The sequence below is a fragment of the Sabethes cyaneus genome, chromosome 2, assembly GCF_943734655.1.
Source record: "Sabethes cyaneus chromosome 2, idSabCyanKW18_F2, whole genome shotgun sequence".
NCBI lineage: Eukaryota > Metazoa > Arthropoda > Insecta > Diptera > Culicidae > Sabethes > Sabethes cyaneus.
In genome coordinates, this window is record NC_071354.1 from 196410181 (window position 1) to 196434018 (window position 23838).

Consider the following 23838-nt stretch of genomic DNA (forward strand, 5'->3'; position numbering starts at 1 on the left):
CCTGCATGCTGTTCAACATCGCTCTTGAGGGGGTGATTTTTACCAAGAGTTGCCAACTTCTAGGGTTTGCAGATGACTTCGATATCATTGCCAGGAACTTTGCGACGGCGGAGGCAATCTACGCCAGACTGAAAGCGGAGTCTAGGAGAATTGGGCTAAAAATAAAGGCGTCGAAGACCAAATACATGAAAGGAAGAGGCTCAAAGGAAACAAACGCGCGCCTCTCACGGACGGTAACCGTTGACGGCGACGAATTAGAAGTGGTAGAGGAGTTCGTGTATTTGGGATCGCTGGTGACCCCCGACAACAACACTAGTAAGGAGATCCGGCGGCGCATCCAAGCGGGAAATCGGGCCTACTTTGCCCTTCGTAAAACGCTACGATCAGGAAGCATACGCCGCCGCACGAAGCTAACAATGTACAAAACCCTTATTAGACCAGCAGTTCTTTGTGGACTGGAAGCCGTGACGCTGCTCACGGAGGACATACGCGCCCTTGCCGTGTTCGAGCGGAAAGTGCTGCGGACGATATTTGGCGGAGTACAAACTGAAAGCGGAGAGTGGCGGAGGCTATGAATCACGAGCTACAGGCACTGCTTGGGGAGACTCCCATCGTACATCTAGCGAAAGTTAGCAGGCTATGGTGGGCCGGACACGTCGTAAGGATGCCAGACGACAGTGCGACGAAAATAGTCCTCTTCAACAACCCCACCGGCACCAGGGACAGGGGGCCCAACGTGCATGATGGCTCGACCAGGTCGAAAGCGATTTGCGACTTCTGAGATGACTAGGAAATTGGCGACGAGTGGCCCAAGACCGAGTTGAATGGAGACGAGTGCTTGAAACAGCACGAGTTACCGTATGCCAGATAAATTTGGATTTTGCCAAATTTTTGAGTGCGCGCCAGACAGACGAAACTCAAAATCTTGCAGACATTTGGCAATGTGCCAGATTTTTGCCCGATTTTCGGCTCTCTTGCAAAAAGGTGAGCAAAACGAGCATGACTTTTTCAAGAAAACGTAAACATTAAAGTAAACTATTCTGTTCGCTTCTTTCTTCTCAGGAAAAATAAAATTATGCATTTCGGGATATTATACACTCAAGTACTTTTCTTACACGGTTTGTTTTTTCGATTATTAAGAACGGGGCAACTTAAGGACCATTCATTTATTTCTCAATACATTTGGGAGAGGCCCGACATTCGTCACGTAGTTTGTAAATGGTCCCTCAGTTGCACCGTTCTTGAGTTATTGAAAAAAACAAACCGTGTAAAAAAAGACTTGAGTGTATTCACTACATCTAGCGTACTCTTGCTTTTTGTCACTAAATGAAGCTTTCAATTTTTTCTGTAAAGTTTATGAAAATCCGTAGATTTGAGCACTTGATCCGTAGGTCCGGTGAAAATTCCTAAATCCGAAGACCTGGCATCACTGCTTGCAAGGTACTGCGTGTGACGTTGTTCGTCCGTAAGCGTGTTAGTCCGCGTTTCCCAGCGCGGGTCTTCGGAAAAAGGTTCCGTTCCTATGAAATTGACCAAACTCGTGTTTTTTAGTCTTTTGACCTTGAAATGCGGTCAGGCATATATTAATATTTTTTGAAACGATGGTTCTACAATTGATGAAGGGACGGTAAGGAAAAGTAATGAAGAAGGATTTTTTGGGAATGGAGAAGAAAGAGTGGAAAGGAAGGCGTACCAACGAGCCACATGCCCTAGCGGGTGTTGTGGGTTCAAATCCGGTTATAATCTCAGATTATAGCTTGGTTCGACCCATGCACCTTCCAGCATTGGACAAAAGGCATGAGTCACAAAGACAACTTGTTAAGCGTAGCTACCTATTACCCCCCCCCCTTCCTTTCCACTCTTTCTCCTCCATTTAAAAAAATATTTCTGTGGAGCTAAACGCTTCGATCCTCAAAAATGGATGGGGATACACTCGATCCGCTTTTGCGTGCGAGCTGAAGAAACCCCGAGTGCATGAATTGACTGGTTTGACGAAAAATGTCAGCAAGTGATGAAGAGAACAAGATTGTGAAGAACAAGACCACCAATTCCGGGCTGATGACGCGCGTAAATATAAGCGTAGCATAGCATGACCACCCTCGTGTTGCTTATAGTTGCTGTAAATTACCAGAGGAATGGATGGAAGAGGAAAGGACAAAAAGGACAATCGACTTGATTGCCGTAATTGTTGCGAAACGCCGTCTATAAGGTACTTTTCTAGGTCTCATGGCAGCTATCCTTAATAGCAAGAGAGTTCATAGGATAATTATGGAGCCTCGCATTATTATATATGAAACTAGCTGACCCGACAAACTTCGTATTGCCACAAATTAACCTGTGTTGTACATAAATCATGAATCTCGGATGATCTTTGTCACAATCTCGAGTTTTGCAAGCCCCCCAGTGGAAGGCGCTTCCGACGGCGGGTCACCGGCAACACTCGCGAGTCGCGACCGTCTCGTCCTGAATGATCTAGTGTTACTATAGATAGTTTTCGTGGTCTTGTATTGACTAATGTTTTATGGAAGAGTCTCGAATTTCTCGAGTTCGATTAGTTTTTGAGTTTCGCAAAAATTTCTGTTTTATTTGTATGAGAGTCCATATCCCCCTACTACAGGGGTGAGAGGTCTCTAACTATCGTAAAATAAATTCAAGACTCCAAAATCTCCCACATGCCAAATTTGGTTCCATTTGATTGATTAGTTCTCGAGATAAGAGGAAATTTGCATTTCATTTGTATGGAAGCCCACCCTCTTAAAGAGGAGATGAGTCATAACTCGCTTTCTAAAGAAGAGAGGGGTCTCAATTCACCATAGAAGAAAATCTTGCGTCCAAAACCACTTACATGTCAAATTTGGTTCCATTTGCTTGATTAGTTCTCGAGTTATGAGGAAATTTGTTTTTCATTTGTATAGGAGCCCCCCCCCCCTCTTAAAGTGGGGAAATCCATAGAAAATATACCATAGAAAATATTCTTGCCTACAAAAACACCCACATGGTAAATTTGGTTCCATTTGCTTGATTAGTTCTAGAGTTATGAGGAAATTTGTATTTCGTTTGTATGAGAGCCCCCCCTCTTAAAGTAGGGAGGGGTCCTTATTCACCATAGAAAATATTCTTGCCCTCAAAAACTTTCACATGCCAAATTTTGTTCCATTTGCTTGATTAGTTCTTCAGTTATGAGGAAATTTGTATTTCATTTGTATAGGATCCCCCCTCCTAAAACGGGGAGGGGTCCCAATTCAACATAGAAAAAATTTTTGCCTCCAGTAACCTCCACATGCCAAATTTGGTTCTATTTGCTTGATTAGTTCTCGAGTTATGAGGAAATTTGATTTTCATTTGTATAGGAGCCCCCCCTCCTAAAGTGGGTAGGGGTTCTAATTCACCATAGAAAATATTCATGCCCTAGAAAACTTTCACATGCCAAATTTGGTTGCATTTGCTTGATTAGTTCTCGAGTTATGAGGAAATTTGTATTTCGTTTGTATAGGAGCCCCCCCTCTTAAAGTGGGGAGGGGTCCTTATTCACCATAGAAAATATTCTTGCCCTCAAAAACTTTCACATGCCAAATTTTGTTCCATTTGCTTGATTAGTTCTTCAGTTATGAGGAAATTTGTATTTCATTTGTATAGGATCCCCCCTCCTAAAACGGGGAGGGGTCCCAATTCATCATAGAAAAAATTTTTGTCTCCAAAAACACCCACATGCCAAATTTGGTTCCATTTGGTTAATTACTTCTCGAGTTATGAGGAAAATTGTGTTTCTTTGGTACAGGAGCCCCCCCTCTTAAAGTGAGGAGGGGTCCTAATGTACTATAGAAAATATTCTTGCCCTAGAAAACTTTCACCTGCCAAATTTGGTTTCATTTGCTTGATTAGTTCTCGAGTTATGAGGAAATTTGTATGGAAGCCCCCCCTTTTAAAGAGGAGAGGAATTATAATTCCCCTTATAAAGAGGAGAGGGGTCTCAATTTACCATAGAATAAATTCTTGTCACCGAAAACACCCACATCCCAAATTTTGTTCTATTTGCTTGATTAGTTGTTGAGTTATACAGAAATTTGTGTTTCATTTGTATGGGAGCCCCCCCTCTTAGTGGGGGGAGGGGTTTCTAACCATCACTAAAACCTTTCCTGGCCCCAAAAAACCTCTAGATGCATACTTTCATGCCGATTGGTTCAGTAGTTTTCGATTCTATAAGGAACATACAGACAGACAGACAGACAGAAATCCTTCTTTATAGGCATAGATTCTCAAGCTCCGACATATCCTTTAAAACTACCGGGAGCTGAACGTGACCACGCATCATGTTTTCGAGGATTTCAAGGCAGGATATGACATAGTCGAGCGCGAACAGCTATGACAGATAATGCACGTGAATGGATTTCTAGACAGTCGTGGTGGATCAAAGGTATGTGCTACGAGGGTCACGACAAGGGACTATCCTGTATGTTTTTTGATAACGCCATTAAAGGAGTGATCCGGTGAGTGGGCATCTTGAATATATTGCGGCTGACGCTTGAGAAAAACAGCCAAACTGGTTGTCTCATTATGTAAAAAGCAATGACGTAAGGCATTTTTACAATGTTTTCCAAAAAACACATGCTTCATGTAAACTATTCAGTTACATAAAAAGAGGTTCAATCTCATACCAAAAAAATAATAATTAAGAGAGCTTCTAGGCTCTTGGCCAAGTTAGTTTTACCCTTTTGTCTACCAATGCATTGATCAAAATATTGAAATTCAATCAACGATTGCTGATCATAGTCAATTTAAAACCAGAATTTATCCTTATCCTTATAGAAAAACGATTCGCATATCATTCCAGCTGCTGGTCGCAGTGGTCTAGTCTCCTATAAACAAATTCCAGCTGCAATGATCTGCAGACACTATTAAGAGCATCATGCAAATAAGGTTTTTGTGTGCGGTGTTATTTTCCAGATGGACTTTTCCGATTCCGCAAAACCAAACGTGCCATTCCTGCAAAACAGAGGTTTTTAGAAAACGAATTCTGGGTACGAACCCACCCAAACCCACCGGTTACTCCCCGAAGAAATCGTTATCTCATCAACAGCTCACAGCATCACCATGGTGGCGCCGCCCGAAGCGTTAGCAAAACATCCTCCGGACACTCTCTTGCGAAACCGAATCGTGTCTAAATGAAGTCACTTGGACACACATGTGCGAATCCCGCCAGCTCCCCCTTCTCCACCTCCTTTCGAAGCGGTGGAAGCGGAAAGGGAAAGCAAAAACAGTGATGTTCTTCCGTTCCGGCTTTCTCGTGTCGGTTGAATGGATGTTAATTATTCATGACCACACCTCTGGGATGCACTCGAGCAACCGTTGCCGGTTGCAGTCTGTGTCGGGCAATGAATGCAATCACATACTTGGAACAGTACGTAATTTTGTTCCAGTGGTGAAGTCTGTTGACAAGACAATAACATTTCTCTAGGGTCACATATGTTAGCGGTAGCAAACAAACACCGGACAGCTTTTCGCTTAAATTTACTTAACAAGCGACATTATAAAGGGTCAATATTTTCAATTTGCTCCCAACACTGAAACCCTGAAACAGTGGCCATTTGCCGAAAGGTGACTCGACGGTATCAACTACATATACCGCACCGGCGAACTAAGCCAGCTTGTAGAAAAGGGTCAACGCGTAACCATTATAACAGGTTTGCAATTTGCCGCTAAACGGCTCAATATACCGCCCGGTCGCCCGAAAGACGCAGTTGGAACGGCAGTCGAACTGACCGCAAACAAACGACGTAGAAGGTGAGCACCAGATGGTTTCAATTTATCGAAGGTGTTAAATTATTTTCATCCTTTTCGGTGTTTCCTGCATGCATGCATGCAGCGAAACAAAGGCCGCACACGATCCACTTGGTCGGAAACCACAATCTTCGGCCGTGAAACCCCTATATCAGCGGGTTTAACGGAGTGTTAATCTTTACCAGGGCCCCCATGAATCAAGGATGTGTGAAAAGATGTTGTTTTGCTGTGCATGCATTGGTTTGTTTATTTTCAAAGCAAAAAAAACGGACCGTTCTTTACGACCACACGACTGGACTACGACTGGTAGGTAGCATTTTCTCTTGGCGAAAATGGCGAACCATTTTGGCTGGATGCTACCGCAATCCTGTCAAATGTATGCCAAATATTTACACCGTTGCGCTCTGTTGCCAATGGTTGCCATGTTTTCCACCCACAATGGGAGTAGATGGAGGAGGAGGAGGAGGAGATAGGATGGTGATGGGTGTCTCAGATTTGTGTATCTGACACGACGTGCCGATGCAAACAGTTTTCCACCAACATTCCGTGCTGTCGACTAAATTCACAAAGCCCGAGGGTACAAGTAGTAGCAGTAGCAGCTGCTGCATGCCATGGATGCAACGCTGCTGCGGATGCTGGTACCATTTTCCGCTCAGGCACGTTCCAACGTTGTAACCAACGAGTTTCAGAATTTTCAGCTTGGTTTCAGACCTCCGAATCCATTGGATGGGCTGGCTGGTGCACGACTAATGGCTACTAATGATCATGGTTTGCAGCTTGTAATTTTCACAAAGTTGTATTAATTTTAGAACAGTGCGTTTTAATTGATAATTATTCTCGTGAACTACGTATAGTTATTTAACAGCAACGTTTCACTTACTTATGGGGGAACAATGTTACATATACTATGGTACGGTCCTACATTTTTGGGGTTTCTGTTTGATACCACTGGGTTGTTTTTATGCTTTTACTCTTCTTATATTTCTAGCCAACTTCACTGCATTGATAATTGCAGTGGTTTTCATGAATACTTCCTTGAATCGTAACAGAAAGGATAACTTGCATGGCATGGTGCTGCATTTTGCAACTACTTTGAATGCAACTTTAGTAAACCATAGTGGTGACAGTCGGTTATCGATCCTGCATCGAACGAACAATGATACTCTAGTACTGTCGGTCCTGGACTGCCGTTCTCCAATACCCTCGAACACCAGTTTAACGAGCATCACCACCACTGCAACATCCACCAAATTTGGAGCCTGCCCCGCAGTTAAATCCGATGATATCGACGTCCCTCGTTAAGCTTGTAAGATCTCTTGATGATAGATCCTTTCCACATTCACTGTTCATATTGTATCTTTCAAAGCAATTTTGCATAGCAGGTTAAAGAATGCATCCCCTTGCTATAGTTCATCCAACGTCATGAAAGCGGCTGAGGGCTCACCCGTTGTGACGCATGATTTTGGCCCATTCTGCACCAATCAACTTAACAAGTTTTAATGGAAAACCATGTTCTAGCATTATCTGCCACGGCTCATTTCGTTTGACTGAATCATACGCAGTCTTCAAATAAACAAACAGATAATGAATGTGCAATTTGTATTCCCGCAACTAGTCTAGTAACTACCCAAGCAACACATTTACGATAACTTCAGTTATATCAACTTATTAATGACTGAAACTAGTCATATAACGGTCAGTTAATTTTTCTTTAAATTTGGTTATGTGACTCTGTCACCTTTGTAGTTGTTTTACGTTGCTCTTGATGGTGTGTTTTTGTCATCTGTTTTACATTTTTGGCATTTGTTATCGCTGTTTTACCGTCCTTTTATCGTTTCTACATTGCATTTTCTGCATCTGTTTGAAAGTCATCTCGTTGTTTCTGATTGTTTTTTTTTCGGGGTATTTTTTCTATCATGGCCCCTGACCTTTCTTGTCCTTCTCTCTATACCATACACATATTTGGAGTGGGAGGGATGGTTTACCTTTTGGATAATTGAAACTGATGTTTTCTGCACATTTTCCATATTTTTGTTTATCTATTCTGTGTGACTTGTTGCATCACACTCATGCGTATGTAGTTCGCAGTACTATTACTTCTTTTGAGCAACTTCTAATTGGCTAAAGACCGCCGGTACTATTTTGCGTGTCTTGCCTTTCCAAGCAACATAATAAACTTTCCTATCCAAGCAATTCTATTTTGATAGACTTCAAACTACACGAATCCTATCTATCTAATCGCCACGACCAATTTATATGCATGTGTCGTCTTTATTTTAATACTGAATTTTTCTACCACAATTGCCATTCGCTTAAACTTCATTATATTTCTTGTAGATTTCACATTCCACATCCAACGGTAAACTGTTGTATATATGAAGATCTTCATAGATCTCTGAGCCGTATATGTTTTAATAATTGAGGTTGGTGGACCTGAAATCAGGAGCTTCGTTAGTATTGTGTAACTTCATTTGTAAGATAGTCAGCGCCGCGGCGTGCAGTTGGCCAGACTGGCTCCCGCCAAGGGCGCTAACTCTAGGGTGCACCAAAAACGGCCTGAACCTCAGTAAGGCACCCTCGGTTATATCCATCATGTATGATTAATCTAATTCTAAGAAATAATAGCGAACACAGATTTACGAAACGAGGCGACGCCAAATCGAGTCTTCGCCAAGGCCGCCACAATGTCCCGCTACGACGCTCTGGAATCAGGTCTACAATTTAATCCAAAACTTGATAAAAATGTGATCCAAAACATAGTCCACAATCTAGTCCAAATTCTGAAACAAAATTTAATAAAAAATGTGATCCACGATATAATTCAAGGCCAAAAAATGGTCCTGGTCTAGAATCTGGTTCAAAATCTGATCCAACATTTGGTTGCTGGTTCAAACTTTGATCAAAAATTTTGTCTGGTTTGTGATCTGACCTAGTCTCAGAAACTGGTCCAAAATTGGATCTCTGGAAAATTGGATCGAAAATCTGATTAAAAATATGCTCCAGAATCTGATCCAGGCTTAAAATTTGGTCTTGGTCTAGTATGTGGTTCAAAATCTGGTCCCACATCTGATTCAAAAGTGTGGTCCAAAATATTATCCAAAGCCTAGTCCAAATTAGATAAAAATATGTTTCAAAGTCTGGCCCAGGATCAGATGGAGGACCAATATGTGGTTCAGGTCCGCAATCTAGTCCAATATATGGTCAAAATCTAATTAAAATTGTGTTCAAATTCTGGTCCAGAATCTAGTTCAAATCTGTTGCAAACTTTGTTACAAAATTTAATGAAAATGTTGTATGTATGTATGGGGCGCACGTTAATGCAAACGAGCGGACGAACGCGCGTGCTTCAACGACACGTTACACTTAATAGCATCAAAGGCGGCCTCGTTATGAAGCTGCCCGTGGGTTAGAACATCGATTGAGCATCACCGCTCGCTTCACATTATCACACGCGCTGAGACATAAAAACTCATAACTTCCAGAGTTTTCATTTCTCCATTTCTAAATTTTGCATACTTCTTCGAGAAAGATGAACAAATATTTTAAAATAAAAAAAATCGAGAAAAAAAAGTTCCATCTTTGAAAAAATTGCAATTGTTTATAAAAATGCACTATTTAACTATTGAAAAACAATCGAGAGGAGGTATGGTATACCAATTTTGAAAGCTTGTGGAATAGTGAACACATCTGGTAGAAAGTCATTTTTTGATATTACAAACTATGTTTACAATCAGTATTTAAAAAATAGTGATTTTTTCGGATTACAATACTTTAAAAAATCATATCTTGCGAATTCCAACAGTAATATCGAAATTCAAAAATACGTGTCGATTTTTTTGAAAGAACGTAAAAAAAATATTCCGAAGAGAAAAAAAATTTTGACTGTAAATTTCCCGTGGAATGACCCATATATATGGACAAAAATAGAACAACCTCACTAGCAGTCCTTCGAATGGAATTTAATGAAAATGTTGTCCACAAACTAACCCTGGTCCAAAATATGGTCCAGGTCCAGAATCTGATTCGAAACCTCATCCAATCTGATTATGATTAGAATTTTACCTATCTGCAGCCGAATTCCGGTGCTTCAAGAAAATTTCCGAAAAATCTCTTTACGAAAAGAAATTCTTAGAATCTCTTTCTCTACCAATAATTCTCTTTTCTTTTTACCGTATTCCGAGCATCTAAAGAGAAAGAAAATTATGATGTCTGCGGAAAGAGAAAATGCAGTTTTTTCTATTCTCCGCTAGATGGCTTCGAGAGCTTTTTTTAACTTCTCCCCAATATGTGTTGAAAAAATCATCCAACTTACTTTTTTACAGCTTTTGAATTCATTTATAATAACCAAAATGTTTCATAACATATTGTACTGCCGCCAAATTTCGAACAAAAAACTTACGAAGAGATTTTTTAAATTTTCTTATTTTGGAATTCCGGTGAAATGCCTTAAGAAAACTCGTTGACGTTTAAAAAAGAAAAAGAGATTTTTAATCTCTTCAAGATTTTTCGGGTCTGAGAAACCGAAGAAAATTTTTATTACATTGAAAATGTATCAAATCTATATAAAGCAATAAAAATGTATGCTCCGAGTAATGGAGATAGCAATTTTATTATATTTTTATTGTCATTTTGATGCAAAAAGGAGATATAATCATCACACAGCGGTTTAGATATCTAAACCGTGCATAGCGTGCAAACACAAACACCTAATTTTCGGAGGTGTCTTTGGTGATGTTTATCAGTTAAAAATAGTCTATCTTTCTGAAAGCTAGTTGTGTATTCACCTATTAGGGTAATGTAAGTTTCGTTTTTGTTTTTAATGCATGCAAAGTGGCTTACTTTAGTATGGCGTCACAAAGTTGTAGAACATATTTTAAATATCCGTTTTCGGCTTTCAAACGTTCTTAATATGCTGAAATATATATTTTATAAGAAAGCCTGTTATCGTTAAAATGTATATTAGACAAATTATAACATATTACAAAACACACATTTCAATAAACAATCGCTCGTATTTTTAAACAGTTTATAAGATTACACCAACCGCAATCAATTATAGGGGTATTGTATTCAACAAAGTTTATAACTTTGGCATGTTTTGCAACTTTGTGAAGACTTTGTGTACAAACGTTCAAATGGTCTATTTTTTATGTAATATATGTTGAAAATCAGTGATTCATTACCACTATCTAGCGAGGTTATTGCCACAATTTATCAACGCTATCGATAATAGCTTTACATCGATAATAGTGTTCGACATCAGAACGTAAATTGAAGTACGGGTTCCAGTCCGGAACCGGAACAGAGCCAAATTGGACCGGAATAAAGTCGGACTAAAAAAGTTCGTTCCGATTTTTAACCGGACCAATTTTCGTTCCGATGTTGATTCGATAATACTGCAACGCTTTAGCATTAACTATAAATATTGTGACTATGTGAAAAACTTATCATTTTGGTAATAAGATTATTTTATATCCTTAGTTTATTGTTGTTAAATATTAAATTGCTACTATTTAAAAAAACGAAAAAATTGACACTTATTGCTATCCATTTTTACCGTGATTTCCCGTTACAGAAAAATAGTGATTGATGCATTATCTACAAACGATTGCTTATTACTTGCAGCGTAACAAAAACTAGATTATTATCACCCTAAAGGGTGGATATCTATAACGCCCACAGACAGACTATTTTTGATTAATATACTACTCCAAAGATCACTGACTATCACTGACGAACTGACATGGCATAGAAGAAAATGCTTTAAAAACTATCGTCCTACACTTTTTGCCTGCACACTGCCTCTGTTATGCATATTACGGAGTAACTTTTACTAGTATGGTTTTATACCGTAAGGTTTTTACATATGTATGGTTTCATACTAAAAACTCGAGTGCCGCGGTGTGGCCATGTCGCGAAACATGCTTTTGAAAAATGAGTAGTTCTTGAATAGACGATGAAATTAACACGAGTGTCTCGTCTGTTTGTCTGCGGTAATATCTTCTTTTAAAATTAAAATCTCGATTAAAATGTGATAAAATCGCTGTCTTCATTACTCTAAGTATAAATTTTTATTGTTTTACAATAGATTTAAAGCATACTTAATGCAAGTAAAAAAATGTTTCTAATTCTCTTACACGAAAAATTTCGAAGAGATTAAAAATCTCTTTTCCTTTTTTAAACGTCAAAGATTCTCTTAAAGCTTTTTGCCGGAATTCCAAAATAAGAAAATTCTAAAAATCTCTTCTTCTTTCTTTTCTTTTACGTCCGGAATTCGGCTGCTGGTTGGTGGATAAAAATCCGATAAAAAATGTGATCCAAAACTGGTCCATGATCCAAAAAACTGGTTTATATTCCGGTTCAGTTCCAAAAAGCGGATCCAAATATGATACAAAATCTGGTTCAACATCTGATGCAACTTCAAGATTTTGCTCAGGTGCACAATCTAATCCAAAATCGGATAAAAAATGTGGTCCAAAATTTGATTCAAAACCTAAATGTGCTTCAGACCTGGTCTGGAATCTGGTTTCGAAATTTGATAAAAAATGTGGTTAAAAATTTGGTCTAGAGTCTAGTCCAAATCTCTTCTAATATCTGAAACAAAAGTTAATGAAAAATTCGCTTCGGAAGTCCAAGTCCAAAATATTGTCCAGATCCGGAATATGGTTTAAAACTTGATCCAAAAACTGATTGGTGGTTTAAAAACTGATAAAAAAAAACTGTGGCCGAAAATCTGATCCAGGTCCAAGATATAATCAAAAGTGTGGTCCAAAATCTGGCCCTGAATCTAGTACAAATGTGTTCCAAAATTCGTGGCAAAATTTGGAATAAAATCAGATAAAAAATGTGGTCCAGAATTTTGTGCAAGTTCAGAATCTGGTTGGTGGTTTAAAATTAAATCGGTAGGAGCCCGGATTTAAGAAACGACGGAGTGCTAAATCGGGTCTACGCCAATGGCGTTACAATGTCACGCTTTGAAGATACTCAGGCAATATAGCAGGGTGGGGCATAAGTGCAATGTTTGAAGTTGTCATCAGTTTTCGTGAGATTTAAAGGACAGCAACAAAATATATTTTATAGTGATGCAGTAACTCAATGTCTTCACATTCAACTATAAATCATCTGGAATAATAGTGTTATGCAAAATAAATTCTTCATTTTTCTGATCAAGTGCCGCTTCGAACTTACCCCACCAGCGGGGCAAAAATGCGAATACCGCGGGGCAAAAGTGCGACGCTCGAATCCATGAAATTAGCACAGCACAGCTAACAAAACCATATTATCTTCAATCTTCAATCTTCAGGAATATTCTCAATTTGCACCTTTCCTATTTTACGCTGGTGTATTGCAGCCTCCGTCAGATCGAAAGTTTTCCAAACGTTTGTTTTATGTTTCATCAGCTAAAAACATTATTTTCCTTCGGCCAACATCTGTAGAGCACACAGTTTTCTGCAGATCTTCTGTTTCTAGTATCTGTAATGTAGTGCCTAAAGCTGTATATAATTAGCTATACATTTTTGCCTCGTCCGTGAATTGCACTTTTGCCCCGTCCGTGAATCGCACTTTTACCCCGCTAGGCGCTTGACGGGATTTGATTAAATTATGGAAAAGCGGAATATATTTTGTAAATCCTTTTCACCGTATTTTCAAAACAGATATGTGAAGGATGTAAAACGCTGCCACAAATTTTCATCAAGTAATATCCTCCTGTTGATACATATCGTATTTGCCGTATAACGAAAAATTACATCAAAACCGCCCTAAAATAACATTTGCACATAACTCAGCAACTATGCTTCGCAAGCAACCAAAGTTTACGTTAGATTCAAGCTGTCAAAGCAGTCACCCATCCATACCAATGTAGTCAATTTACTCGAAATCTGCACCGATAAATCATTGAATCGCACTTTTACCCCCATCGCACTTTTGCCCCTCCTTACTCTATAGCTGGTTTCATTTTTTGTATGAACATTGAAGTTGATTTTCCGTTGTTTCACTGATAACCATTGGCGCATATCCAACATCAGAGTTGTTAGTGTTAGTCGTTCACATCTAAACATTCTCATAATCTTATTTTGTAACCTTCAAAACCTTTGCCTTAAAACCTGTATCTTACACCAACAATAGCACCGTTACGCAATAATCAAAAAGGCGTAATATGCCTGATTTTACATCTGTCAGTTTGGACAAAAACATTCGAGATCTACTTATTCCACACAATACTCCATGCTTTATAGCTATCTTTTTACGTAATCTACGTGTTCTGAAAAACTGAGCTTTTTACTGAGAAGTACTTCAAGATACATAGTAACATTCACTCTCTTAATTACGGCTCCAGCTATCCTGAGTTGGACATTATCAGCATATTTTCTATTTCCTATTATCATCCATTTAGTTTTCGATAAATCTAAACTCAGTTTTTTTCAGTTCCAGATACCCCGTGATCTATTTCCGGTCCATTTCAGGTTCTTGAATCGTTGATTCTAAGCAGTCAGTTGTCTGATAAATTTTGGTATCATCAGCAAATATCAGCATATTCGAGTCATTGATGTAAAGAGTAAAGACTAGCGGTCCTAAGACACTTCCCTGTGGTACTCCTCAGTCATTCCTGCGCGAATCGGAAAGAGTGTTACCGTATTTAGTTCTTTGACATCTATTAGAGAGGTAACTATTGAACCAATTCCTTACAGTTTCTCGAATTCCTATTTTGTGCAAATCTATCGATTGTTTCGAATGCTCTTTTAAAATCAAGAAAAAATGCTACGGTATATTTACCCTTTTCAATATTGAACTTCCAATTTGTAATGTCAAGTTTATAGCTGTCTCCGTGGAAAGATTTTTTCAACATTTTATGACTCAGGTATATTTTGCAAGTTTATACAGGTTAACTGTCCTTTCATAACGATTTCAAGTTTTTTCTTGAAGCTCTAACAATCGTGATTCTTTCCTCGATCTTGGATCCAAACCCGCCAATTTTCAATTTCCCAGGAAACATTTTTGTTGTTTAATAGCTTATTAAGCACTTGGACTACGGATTTTTGCTATACAATTGTCGAATAAGACACATTCCAGCGTTACGGGACACAATTAGCAATTATTTTTACTGTGTAAATTGGTTCTTGTTTCACCAAGTTTTTGGTAAATAGCTCGTAAAATTGGTGACTTAAGGGTACTTTACTTTCCAGTTGTATGGCAGAGATTTGGTTAAGTAGGAACAGATTTGTGTGGTGGGCATAGTGTCCCGTAACGCAGGAATGTGCCGTAAGCTGTTTATTGGAAAGTCTTGTGTCTACCGTTTTTTCTACCGTTTGTTTCAGTTCTTTAACAATGTCACATAACTGTGTCATTGAAATACATTCCAATCTCCACATGCACCGGTTACACGTTGTCTGTGATGTAGTTGTTCTAATATTTGAGTTGGAATACCGTTTCGTATCTGCCGTACACCACAGATAAACAGACACAACACTCACACTCTCTAATTCTTCGCACGCTATAAGTTATTTCAAATTTATTGTTGGTTGGGAATGTCTCCGTATTCGTCAAAGCAGCGCTTTTTAACGAAAGGAGGGGAATGCCCCATAAAAAATACTTGTATGTTTGAGGGATACTCCTATTGTAAGCTAACATTTGGGAATGTCGATCAGAGATGGTGCTAGTGTTTAGACAAAATGTGCGGAACGATAATTTTTGTTGATTACTCTTCCAAGTGCTGTTCGTTTGTCTGTGCATATATTATCAATGAATTAATCATTAAACTTTTTAACCGTTTGTTCGTTTGGCTCCTTTATTCCATCGAATATTATTGTACCAGTAGACTAGTAGGATTTGTGAGTCTTTTTATAGTCTTCCACATTTTTTGTCATGATATTTTTCTTTAATTCCTCTTCAATAGATTTATTTTTCACATCTCAAATTGCTCTAGAGTAGTTATTCCCGGCCAAAATATACTTATTCCAATTATTTTGAGTCTTATGTCTTCTGTGTTCTCTATTGTATGTTCGGCCAATCACGGAGTGCAGCTACGGGCAGTCTACCTAAGCTAAGCAAAGCAATGTATTCTGTTTTTTCTATTGAGATCACTGGCGATTGAATTTCATAGCATTTTTGTCATCTTTCATTTTTTATCCTCTTTTCCCGTTTGTCAAGTTTTCGTCATTTTGCCATCCATGCTGTCTTTTCATCGTTCTTTGGGCAATTTTATTACCTTTTTGACGCCCAATTGCTGTCTTCTATCATCTCTATCGTAGGTTAGTCGTTTTTTCATGGATTTTTCGTGTTTTAACTTTTTATAGATCTTTTTATCGTTTTTTGGCGACTTTTGACCGTTTTTATTTTATTTTTTGCTGATGTTTTGGCGTCTTTTCGTCGTCATTTTGTCGTGTTTCCTTGTTTTTATGCTATCGTTTTGTTGTTGTCGTTTTTAGTTACTTTTTTGTCATTTTCCGTCGTCCTGTTGAATGTCAAGATAACAAAAATGTTGTTTTTATTACCTTTTTGTCGCACCTTCTGACGTGTGTTTGTCATCTTTTCGTAGTACTTTTTTGTATGTTTTATCGCCTTTTTGACGCTTTGTAAACGTCTTTTTGTTGTTTTGTCGTTTCCATGCTTTTTTCACCTAATTCAATGAATGTTTCTTGCAGTATTTTTTCTTAGCTTTCTAATAGTGGTCTTAAAATAAAAATCGGTTGAGGGGCTCGTGGTGAAAAAGGTGATTTTTTGATAAAAACCAATATGGCGACCAAATACAAGATGGCCGCCAAAAAATTTCACTCCACTTGAATGTCCAGTTCGTTTTCTTCATAGAACCGTGCCATTTATTAGTTTTTTATAGCAAATTTAGAAAATATCACATGATGTAGATTTCAAGGTTTGCTAAAAATTCCACGTTTTTTAAACTGTTGGGCTTCTTGGCGAACGAGAGGTCTACTGTGTATTAAGTGTATTTTTTTCGCTTCACCAATTACTAGCGAACAAAATTTTTCCGAATTTTCAAAAAATATATCAACATTTCATAAAAAATATTAACAGGAAAACATTTAGCCAAAAAGTCAGTAGCAGAAAACTCCAAACAACAGTCGCAAAAAACTTGTGATAATTTTCATAATGTTTGCATTTGTTGGTTGGTTTGTTGAGTTTCAGTGAAAGGTACCTGTTCACCAGCTGAGTTTGATCAAAGTCAGTCTGAATAGTTAAGCATCACCTTCAAAAGTGTTTCAATTATTGACATTTTAAATTATCATTTTAACTGCAAGTCGGCATTTCAAATAATTTTTTTTTGTGGCAAACAAAATCTGTTAAAACCATGCATCAAGGTTAAAATAATACTTCTTTCGAGGAATTTATCCACCAAACGAACAGCGAAGAAAATCACAGCCGAACTTACCTGTACGCAGCAAATATCTCTCGACGGATCGATATTTGTCTAAACGCTCCTCTAAATTATGAAGAAAATTCTCACTCATCCGCACGAAGACTCTTTCACGCAGCCACTTGTGAAAAGCACTGAAAATCTCGGCTATCTTCGATCGATTTCTTTCCGCTTTTCTTGAATCAACAATATAAAATGATAGACTACGAACGGAACTGTGTAGTAATAATCCCACCGCTTTGCTGTGTCTACTACTATCTTAGCTACCACGCACTACCCAGCCGGCTTCGGTACCCCCGAATTAGTATCAAATTTCCGCACACTCAACGAAACAACAACCACCGCGGCACGGGCACACCTCCGACCTCGACGACCACTGGCTCTATTGCTTTTGCTGCATCCGCACAAGTTGCTGGAATCGGCGATTTTCAACCGGATCAGACTTCGCGTTCAAACGGGCCCGAAAAGAAAAACACACCCCACAACGAGAACGCGAATGAAAACCGACGTGTTTACACTTTTTTTGTGTTGCTGGATGGAAAATGCCACCCTTCAAGTGGCAACTAAATGGCAGCAAAACAACCGCAACGCAAGTGTACGCAAGGGCAAGAAAATAAAAACTTAACGTTTTCCGGTCGATGCAATAATAATAACAATAACAGACAGCACAGCCTGTGCGCTGGAAATGTCAAAATAGAAGCAGCAAACAAAGAGAAATCGCAAAAAATTCTAATTGGAGTGGAAAACGATCATTATTCTTCTCTTGCTTCGAGCTTGCATGCAGTTTTTCTTGATGCTAAATGACGTGTAAGAAATTTACTTGATGGGTGCTCAAGTTAGTCAAGGTTTAAACCTACTGAATTGCATGCAAGTTTTTATCACGTTAGGTAAGTCACAAGTTTTGAACAAAGTTCAATAGAGAGCACCACAGAAAGCATATTCTGTAATCCGAAAGCTACACCTGCTTAATTTATAACAGCAAAGCTCGCTTACCAAAAGCTTAACTAAATTTTCTAAACTTCCATTTTTTAGTCCTGCCAACCAGAAACGGTTACTGGCGGCTCAACTCAAACGTTTTGGAGTAAACTGAAGTTGCTTTTTACACAACTTTTTTACGCGGTTTGTTTTTTATGCGAATTTCGGAATTTACGCGGTTGTTTTTACGCAAATTTCGAAATTTACGCGTTTTTTTCGCGATTTTCAGAATTTATGCGAATGTGCTCAACTAGTCTATTTTTTCGCGCAGTGGTTAAATTCACAAAGTTGTTTTTGCGCGAATTTTTGTTTTTTTACGCGAATTTAGGAATTCTCGCGGTTTTCACGCGAATTTCGAAATTTACGCGATTTTTTTACCTGATTTTGATTTACGCGGTACATATCCTTCGCTTTTTTACACGGAGGATACGTAACGCGTAAAAATAAACCGTTTTAAAAAAAACAGCGTAATTCGAAAACTGTTGTAAAAAAACCGCGTTATTAACGAAAAATAATGTAAAAATAACGCGTTAAATCGTAAAATGATGTAAAAAATCATGTTAAACCGAAAATTGATGTAAAAACCGTGAATTCAAACATCGTCATTAAAAAAACCGCGTTAATTCAAAAATCATTAAAAACCCTTGTAATAAAAGACTTGAGTGTAGTTGTATTGTCCAACTGTTTCGTTTCTAGAAATGACAATTATAAGTTGGAAATTACTGAAACCTCCAATGGCAATAACATGGTTCTGGTTCAATAGTTTTTACAGAATTGTATGTTCATAATTAATTTTTCTTTATTAAGCTTGAATACATCAATAAAATTCCGAACTGCTCAAGAAAGTAGATTGTTGACCAAAATACGTTCCGCCTAACGAAAATTAGTTCCAGCTCTTCAATTAAAGTTAAAAAACAGAAGTTCTGCCTAATATTTAGAGACTTTTACTAGTAACAGCTGGAAAAACGAAAGTTAACAAGAAGATTCGTTGGCTGACACTCCACATTTAGTCAGTCCATCGCTTATAATATATTCGCTTAGAATCCAAGTAACCGCTAAGCACTGAATTAAGCTTGAAAACTGCTTTATATTTGCAAGCTACACGCTGCCAGATATAATTCAGCATTATCAATGCATAGCAGCTTTAAATTAGCATTCACAATGCAAAATTAAAAGTTAGTTGAAGCACTATGAGAAGCCGATTAGATGCTCTAAACATAGACAAACAGACATAACTCTTGGAAGAAAAATCAACAAAAATTATCATATGTGCTTGAGCACTTGCACCATCTATGTTCGACATTCCCAAATGAAGATAGAATTAACAAAAGGGCGAATGTTGCAAGCGTAAAAAAACTGAGTGAGGGTTGATTTTCCTATGCTGGTCCAGCAAAAAATAACTCTCACTCATTTTGTTTACATTTGTGAGGAAAGGTCATGAAGATTTGCAATCTTTTGCAAAACCATGTGTTTTGAGTCCTTCAATAATCGCCTAGAACCGTATACTCTTGTAAAATGCAACCAACATACGCTAAATATGAAAAACTTATTTTTAATGAATTTCCAAAGAAAATGCTCTACAGCTCTGCATTCGATAGAGATAGAAATGTCATTTCTTCAACAAAGTTGTTTATCTTTATATTTTCTACAACTGTGCCGAAGAAACCATGTGTCTATCAATTAACACAAAAAATGGACGTGCATCGAGCCTTTAGCGAACGCGAAACACATAAAACGTATGCTTGGCGTACTCAACCTTCAAACCTTCAGCTTCAACCTTCCTTCAAACTTTCGGAAACCTTCAAACTTTCGGAAATTTTATGCTCGGAGTGGTTACAACGATAAGCAGAGTCACGTCACACATCAGTGGGAGCAATGAAAGTCAACAAAAACAAAGGGGAGCAGTTTTTGCCCACGCCAGTGAAATGGAACCAGGGACAATGCGAGAATACGAACGGATGTGCATTTGTTGCAAGAAATACGGACATCGACTACCTGAATGCACGACGTTTGGAGCATTTAGCGTGGACAATCGTTGGAAATTCGTACAAAACAATGGATATTGTCGAAGTTGCCTAAACTTGCACGGTAGAAGAAGTTGTAGGAATCCCACACAGTGCGGTATTGAAGGATGTCAGTACCGTCACTATCCAATGTTGCATTCTAATCGTCCAAATGGTCAATCAATACATGGATCCGCAGCGGAGAATTATACGCATCGACAGTACGAGTAGACGCTTTTATTTCGTATCATTCCGGTTACTATTTGCGGACCTCGAGTTACTGTGGAAACGTTCGCTTTTTTGGATTTTGGATCATCTGTTTCGTTAATAGAGGACAATCTGGTAGAGCAGTTGGGCATCGATGGTTGGCTGAAACCTTTGTGCCTGAAATGGACCGGAAACGTTACAAGAGTGGAGTCGGAATCAAAACGAGTACAAATGAAAATCAGAGGGATGAATAATCGAAAACAGTTCAAGCTTAACGACGTTCGCACTGTGAAGGAGCTTACTCTACTGGAAGAAAGTCTCTGCTATGAAGAACTCTCCCAACGCTTCCGCCATCTCCAAGGTCTGCCAGTTCTTCTTCTTCTTCTTCAGCAGCATAGAGCCGGGGTGGCTCGTGCTGTTTCAAGCACTCGTCTCCATTTAACTCGGTCTTGGGCCACTCGTCGCCAATTTCCTAGTCGTCTCAGAATTCGCAAATCGCTTTCGACCTGGTCGAGCCATCGTGCACGTTGGGCCCCCCTGTTCCTGGTGCCGGTGGGGTTATTGAAGAGGACCGTTTTCGTCGCACTGTCGTCCGGCATCCTTACGACGTGTCCGGCCCACCGTAGCCTGCCAACTTTCGCTAGATGTACGATGGGAGTCTCCCCAAGCAGTGCCTGTAGCTCGTGATTCATACGCCTCCGCCACTCTCCGCTTTCAGTTTGTACTCCGCCAAATATCGTCCGCAGCACTTTCCGCTCAAACACGGCAAGGGCGCGTATGTCCTCCGTAAGCAGCGTCACGGCTTCAAGTCCATAAAGAACTACCGGTCTAATAATGGTTTTGTACATTGTTAGCTTCGTGCGGCGGCGTATGCTTCCTGATCGTAGCGTTTTACGAAGGGCAAAGTAGGCCCGATTGCCCGCTTGGATGCGCCGCTGGATCTCCTTACTAGTGTTGTTGTCCGCGGTCACCAGCGATCCCAAATACACGAACTCTTCTACCACTTCTAGTTCGTCGCCGTCAACGGTTACCGTCCGTGGGAGGCGCGCATTTGTTTCCTTTGAGCCTCTTCGTTTCATGTATTTGGTCTTCGACGCATTTATTTTTAGCCCAATTCTCCTAGACTCCGCTTTCAGTCTGGCGTAGATTGCCTCCGCCGTCGCAAAGTTCCTGGCTATGATATCGAAGTCATCTGCAAAGCCTAGAAGTTGGCTACTCTTGGTAAAAATCGTGCCTCTCGTTTCAATGCCCGCTCGTCGGATCACCCCCTCAAGAGCGATGTTGAACAGCATGCAGGATAGACCGTCACCTTGTCTCAACCCTCGTCGCGTCTCGAAGGGACTCGAGAGTGTCCCAGAGATGCGTACGAAATACATCACTCGATCCAATGTAGCTCTGATCAGTCGCGTCAGTTTGTCCGGAAAACCGTATTCGTGCATTATCTGCCATAGCTTGTCTCGATCGACTGTATCGTATGCTGCTTTGAAATCAATAAAGATGTGACGCGTGGGCACGTTGTACTCCCGACATTTCTGCAAGATCTGTCGGATAGTAAACATTTGGTCCGTAGTTGCGCGAGCCCCCATGAAACCCGCCTGATAATTCCCTACGAAACCTTGTGCTATCGGTGACAGCCGGCGTAACAGGATCTGGGAGAGTACCTTGTAGGCGGCGTTTACCAGCGTAATACCACGATAGTTGCAGCAGTCTAGCCGATCACCATTTTTGTAGATGGGACAAACCACTCCTTCCATCCATTCTCCCGGTAGCTTTTCCTCCTCCCAAATCCTCGAAATAACCCAGTGTAGAGCCTTTGCTAGCGTTTCCCCGCCATTCTCTGCCGGTAGGCGGTCCTTCCCAGCGGCTTTATTGGTCTTCAGCAACCTGATTTCTCGTTTGACTTCTTGGAGATCAGGTGCTAGGACATCACTATCTTCCATGGGCGCTCCTAGGTTAATTTCCGTTCCGCCTCCTTCTGCGACTTCGCCATTGAGGTGTTCATCGAAGAACTGCTTCCACCTGTCGACCACCTCGCGCTCGTTTGTAATTAGATTCCCTCCCTCGTCCCTACACATGTCAGGTTTCGGTGTGTAGCCCTTCCGAGTTTGGTTCACCTTCTCATAAAACTTGCGCGTGTCATTAGCTCGGAATAGTTGTTCTAATTCTTCACGATCTCTGTCCTCCTTTTGGCGCTTTTTTCTCCTCAGGATCGTGGTCAACTGGTTCCTAGCTCGTCGGTACTTGGCCAGGTTCTCTCTAGTGGCAATACTTAGATAATTTTTCTAAGCGTTTTTTTCTCCTCCACCGCTTGTTGGCATTCCCCATCAAACCAATCATTTTGTGTACTCCGAGGCTCAATACCTAGTGCCGCGGTAGCGGCCTCTTCGATGGCCGAGCGTATTCTGCCCCAACCGTCTTCGAGGTTTGAAGCACCTAACTCCTCGGAAGAAGGCAGTGCCTCATTCAGTACTCGCGCGTAGTTCTCGGCAGCTTGTGGGTTATCTAGCTGCCTGATGTTCAGCCGAGGAGGGCGGCTTTGACGTGTCCGGTATACGGTGGACAGCTTTGAGCGCACATGTACTGCTACTAGGTAATGGTCAGAATCAATATCCGCACCCCGACGGGAGCGTACGTTCGTGATGTTAGAGAAGAACCGGCCCTCTATGAGAACGTGGTCAATTTGGTTCATTGTACGTTGGTCAGGTGATCTCCAGGTGGCTTTGTGGATATCCTTGCGCGGGAAATAGGTACTTCGGATCACCAGGCCTCGGGAAGCTGCGAAGTTTAAACATCGTTGGCCGTTATCGTTTGTGTCGGTGTGCAGGCTATGGGGTCCTACCACCGGTCTATACATTTCTTCCCTACCGACCTGGGCGTTCATATCTCCGATGACGATCTTGTTGTCCCGTGACGAGCAGCTGTCGTACGTAGCCTCCAGCCTCGCGTAGAACGCTTCTTTCTCATCGTCGGGTCTACCTTCGTGCGGGCAGTGCACGTTAATGATGCTATAATTGAAGAAACGGTCCTTTATCCTCAATACACACATTCTCTCGTTGATCGCCTTCCAATCTATCACGCGATCCTGCATTCCGCTCAGCACTACAAAGCCCGTTCCCAGTTCGTTGGTAGCGCCACCGCTCTGGTAAAACTGGGCCTTTCCGCCACGGATCTTCCATACCTTCTCTCCTTTGCGACAGATTTCCTGCAGAGCTACGATGCCGAGTTTGCGGGGTTCCAGCTGTTCAATCAGCACCCGCTCGCAACCTGCGAAATTTAGCGATCTGCAGTTCCAAGTCCCGAGTCTCCATTCGTCGTCCTTATTTCGTCGCCTAGGTCGATGCCGAATATTCCGCTCCGAATATGCTTGAATGTTGTTAGTTAAGTTTAGTTTAGGTGTGTAGCCGTACTGGGGCAACACTACCGAGTCTCGCGATGGGACTGCCATCTCATAGTGCCGAGACGCACTATACCTCCTTCCCGGTTAGTATACGACCTTAGTTTCCA

General features: G+C 40.3%; 1 protein-coding gene across 3 annotated transcripts in view; it reads right to left on the minus strand.

Moving 5' to 3' along the window:
- LOC128738209 (uncharacterized) overlaps positions 1 to 17686 on the minus strand; it is a 402077-nt gene extending 384391 nt beyond the window's left edge. For all 3 annotated transcript variants that reach the window (XM_053833173.1, XM_053833171.1, XM_053833172.1), the window contains exon 1: positions 17165 to 17686. The gene's annotated coding sequence lies outside the window, so the exon portion shown is untranslated. The remainder of the gene's footprint in view (positions 1 to 17164) is intronic.
- Between the last annotated feature and the right edge of the window lie 6152 nt (positions 17687 to 23838).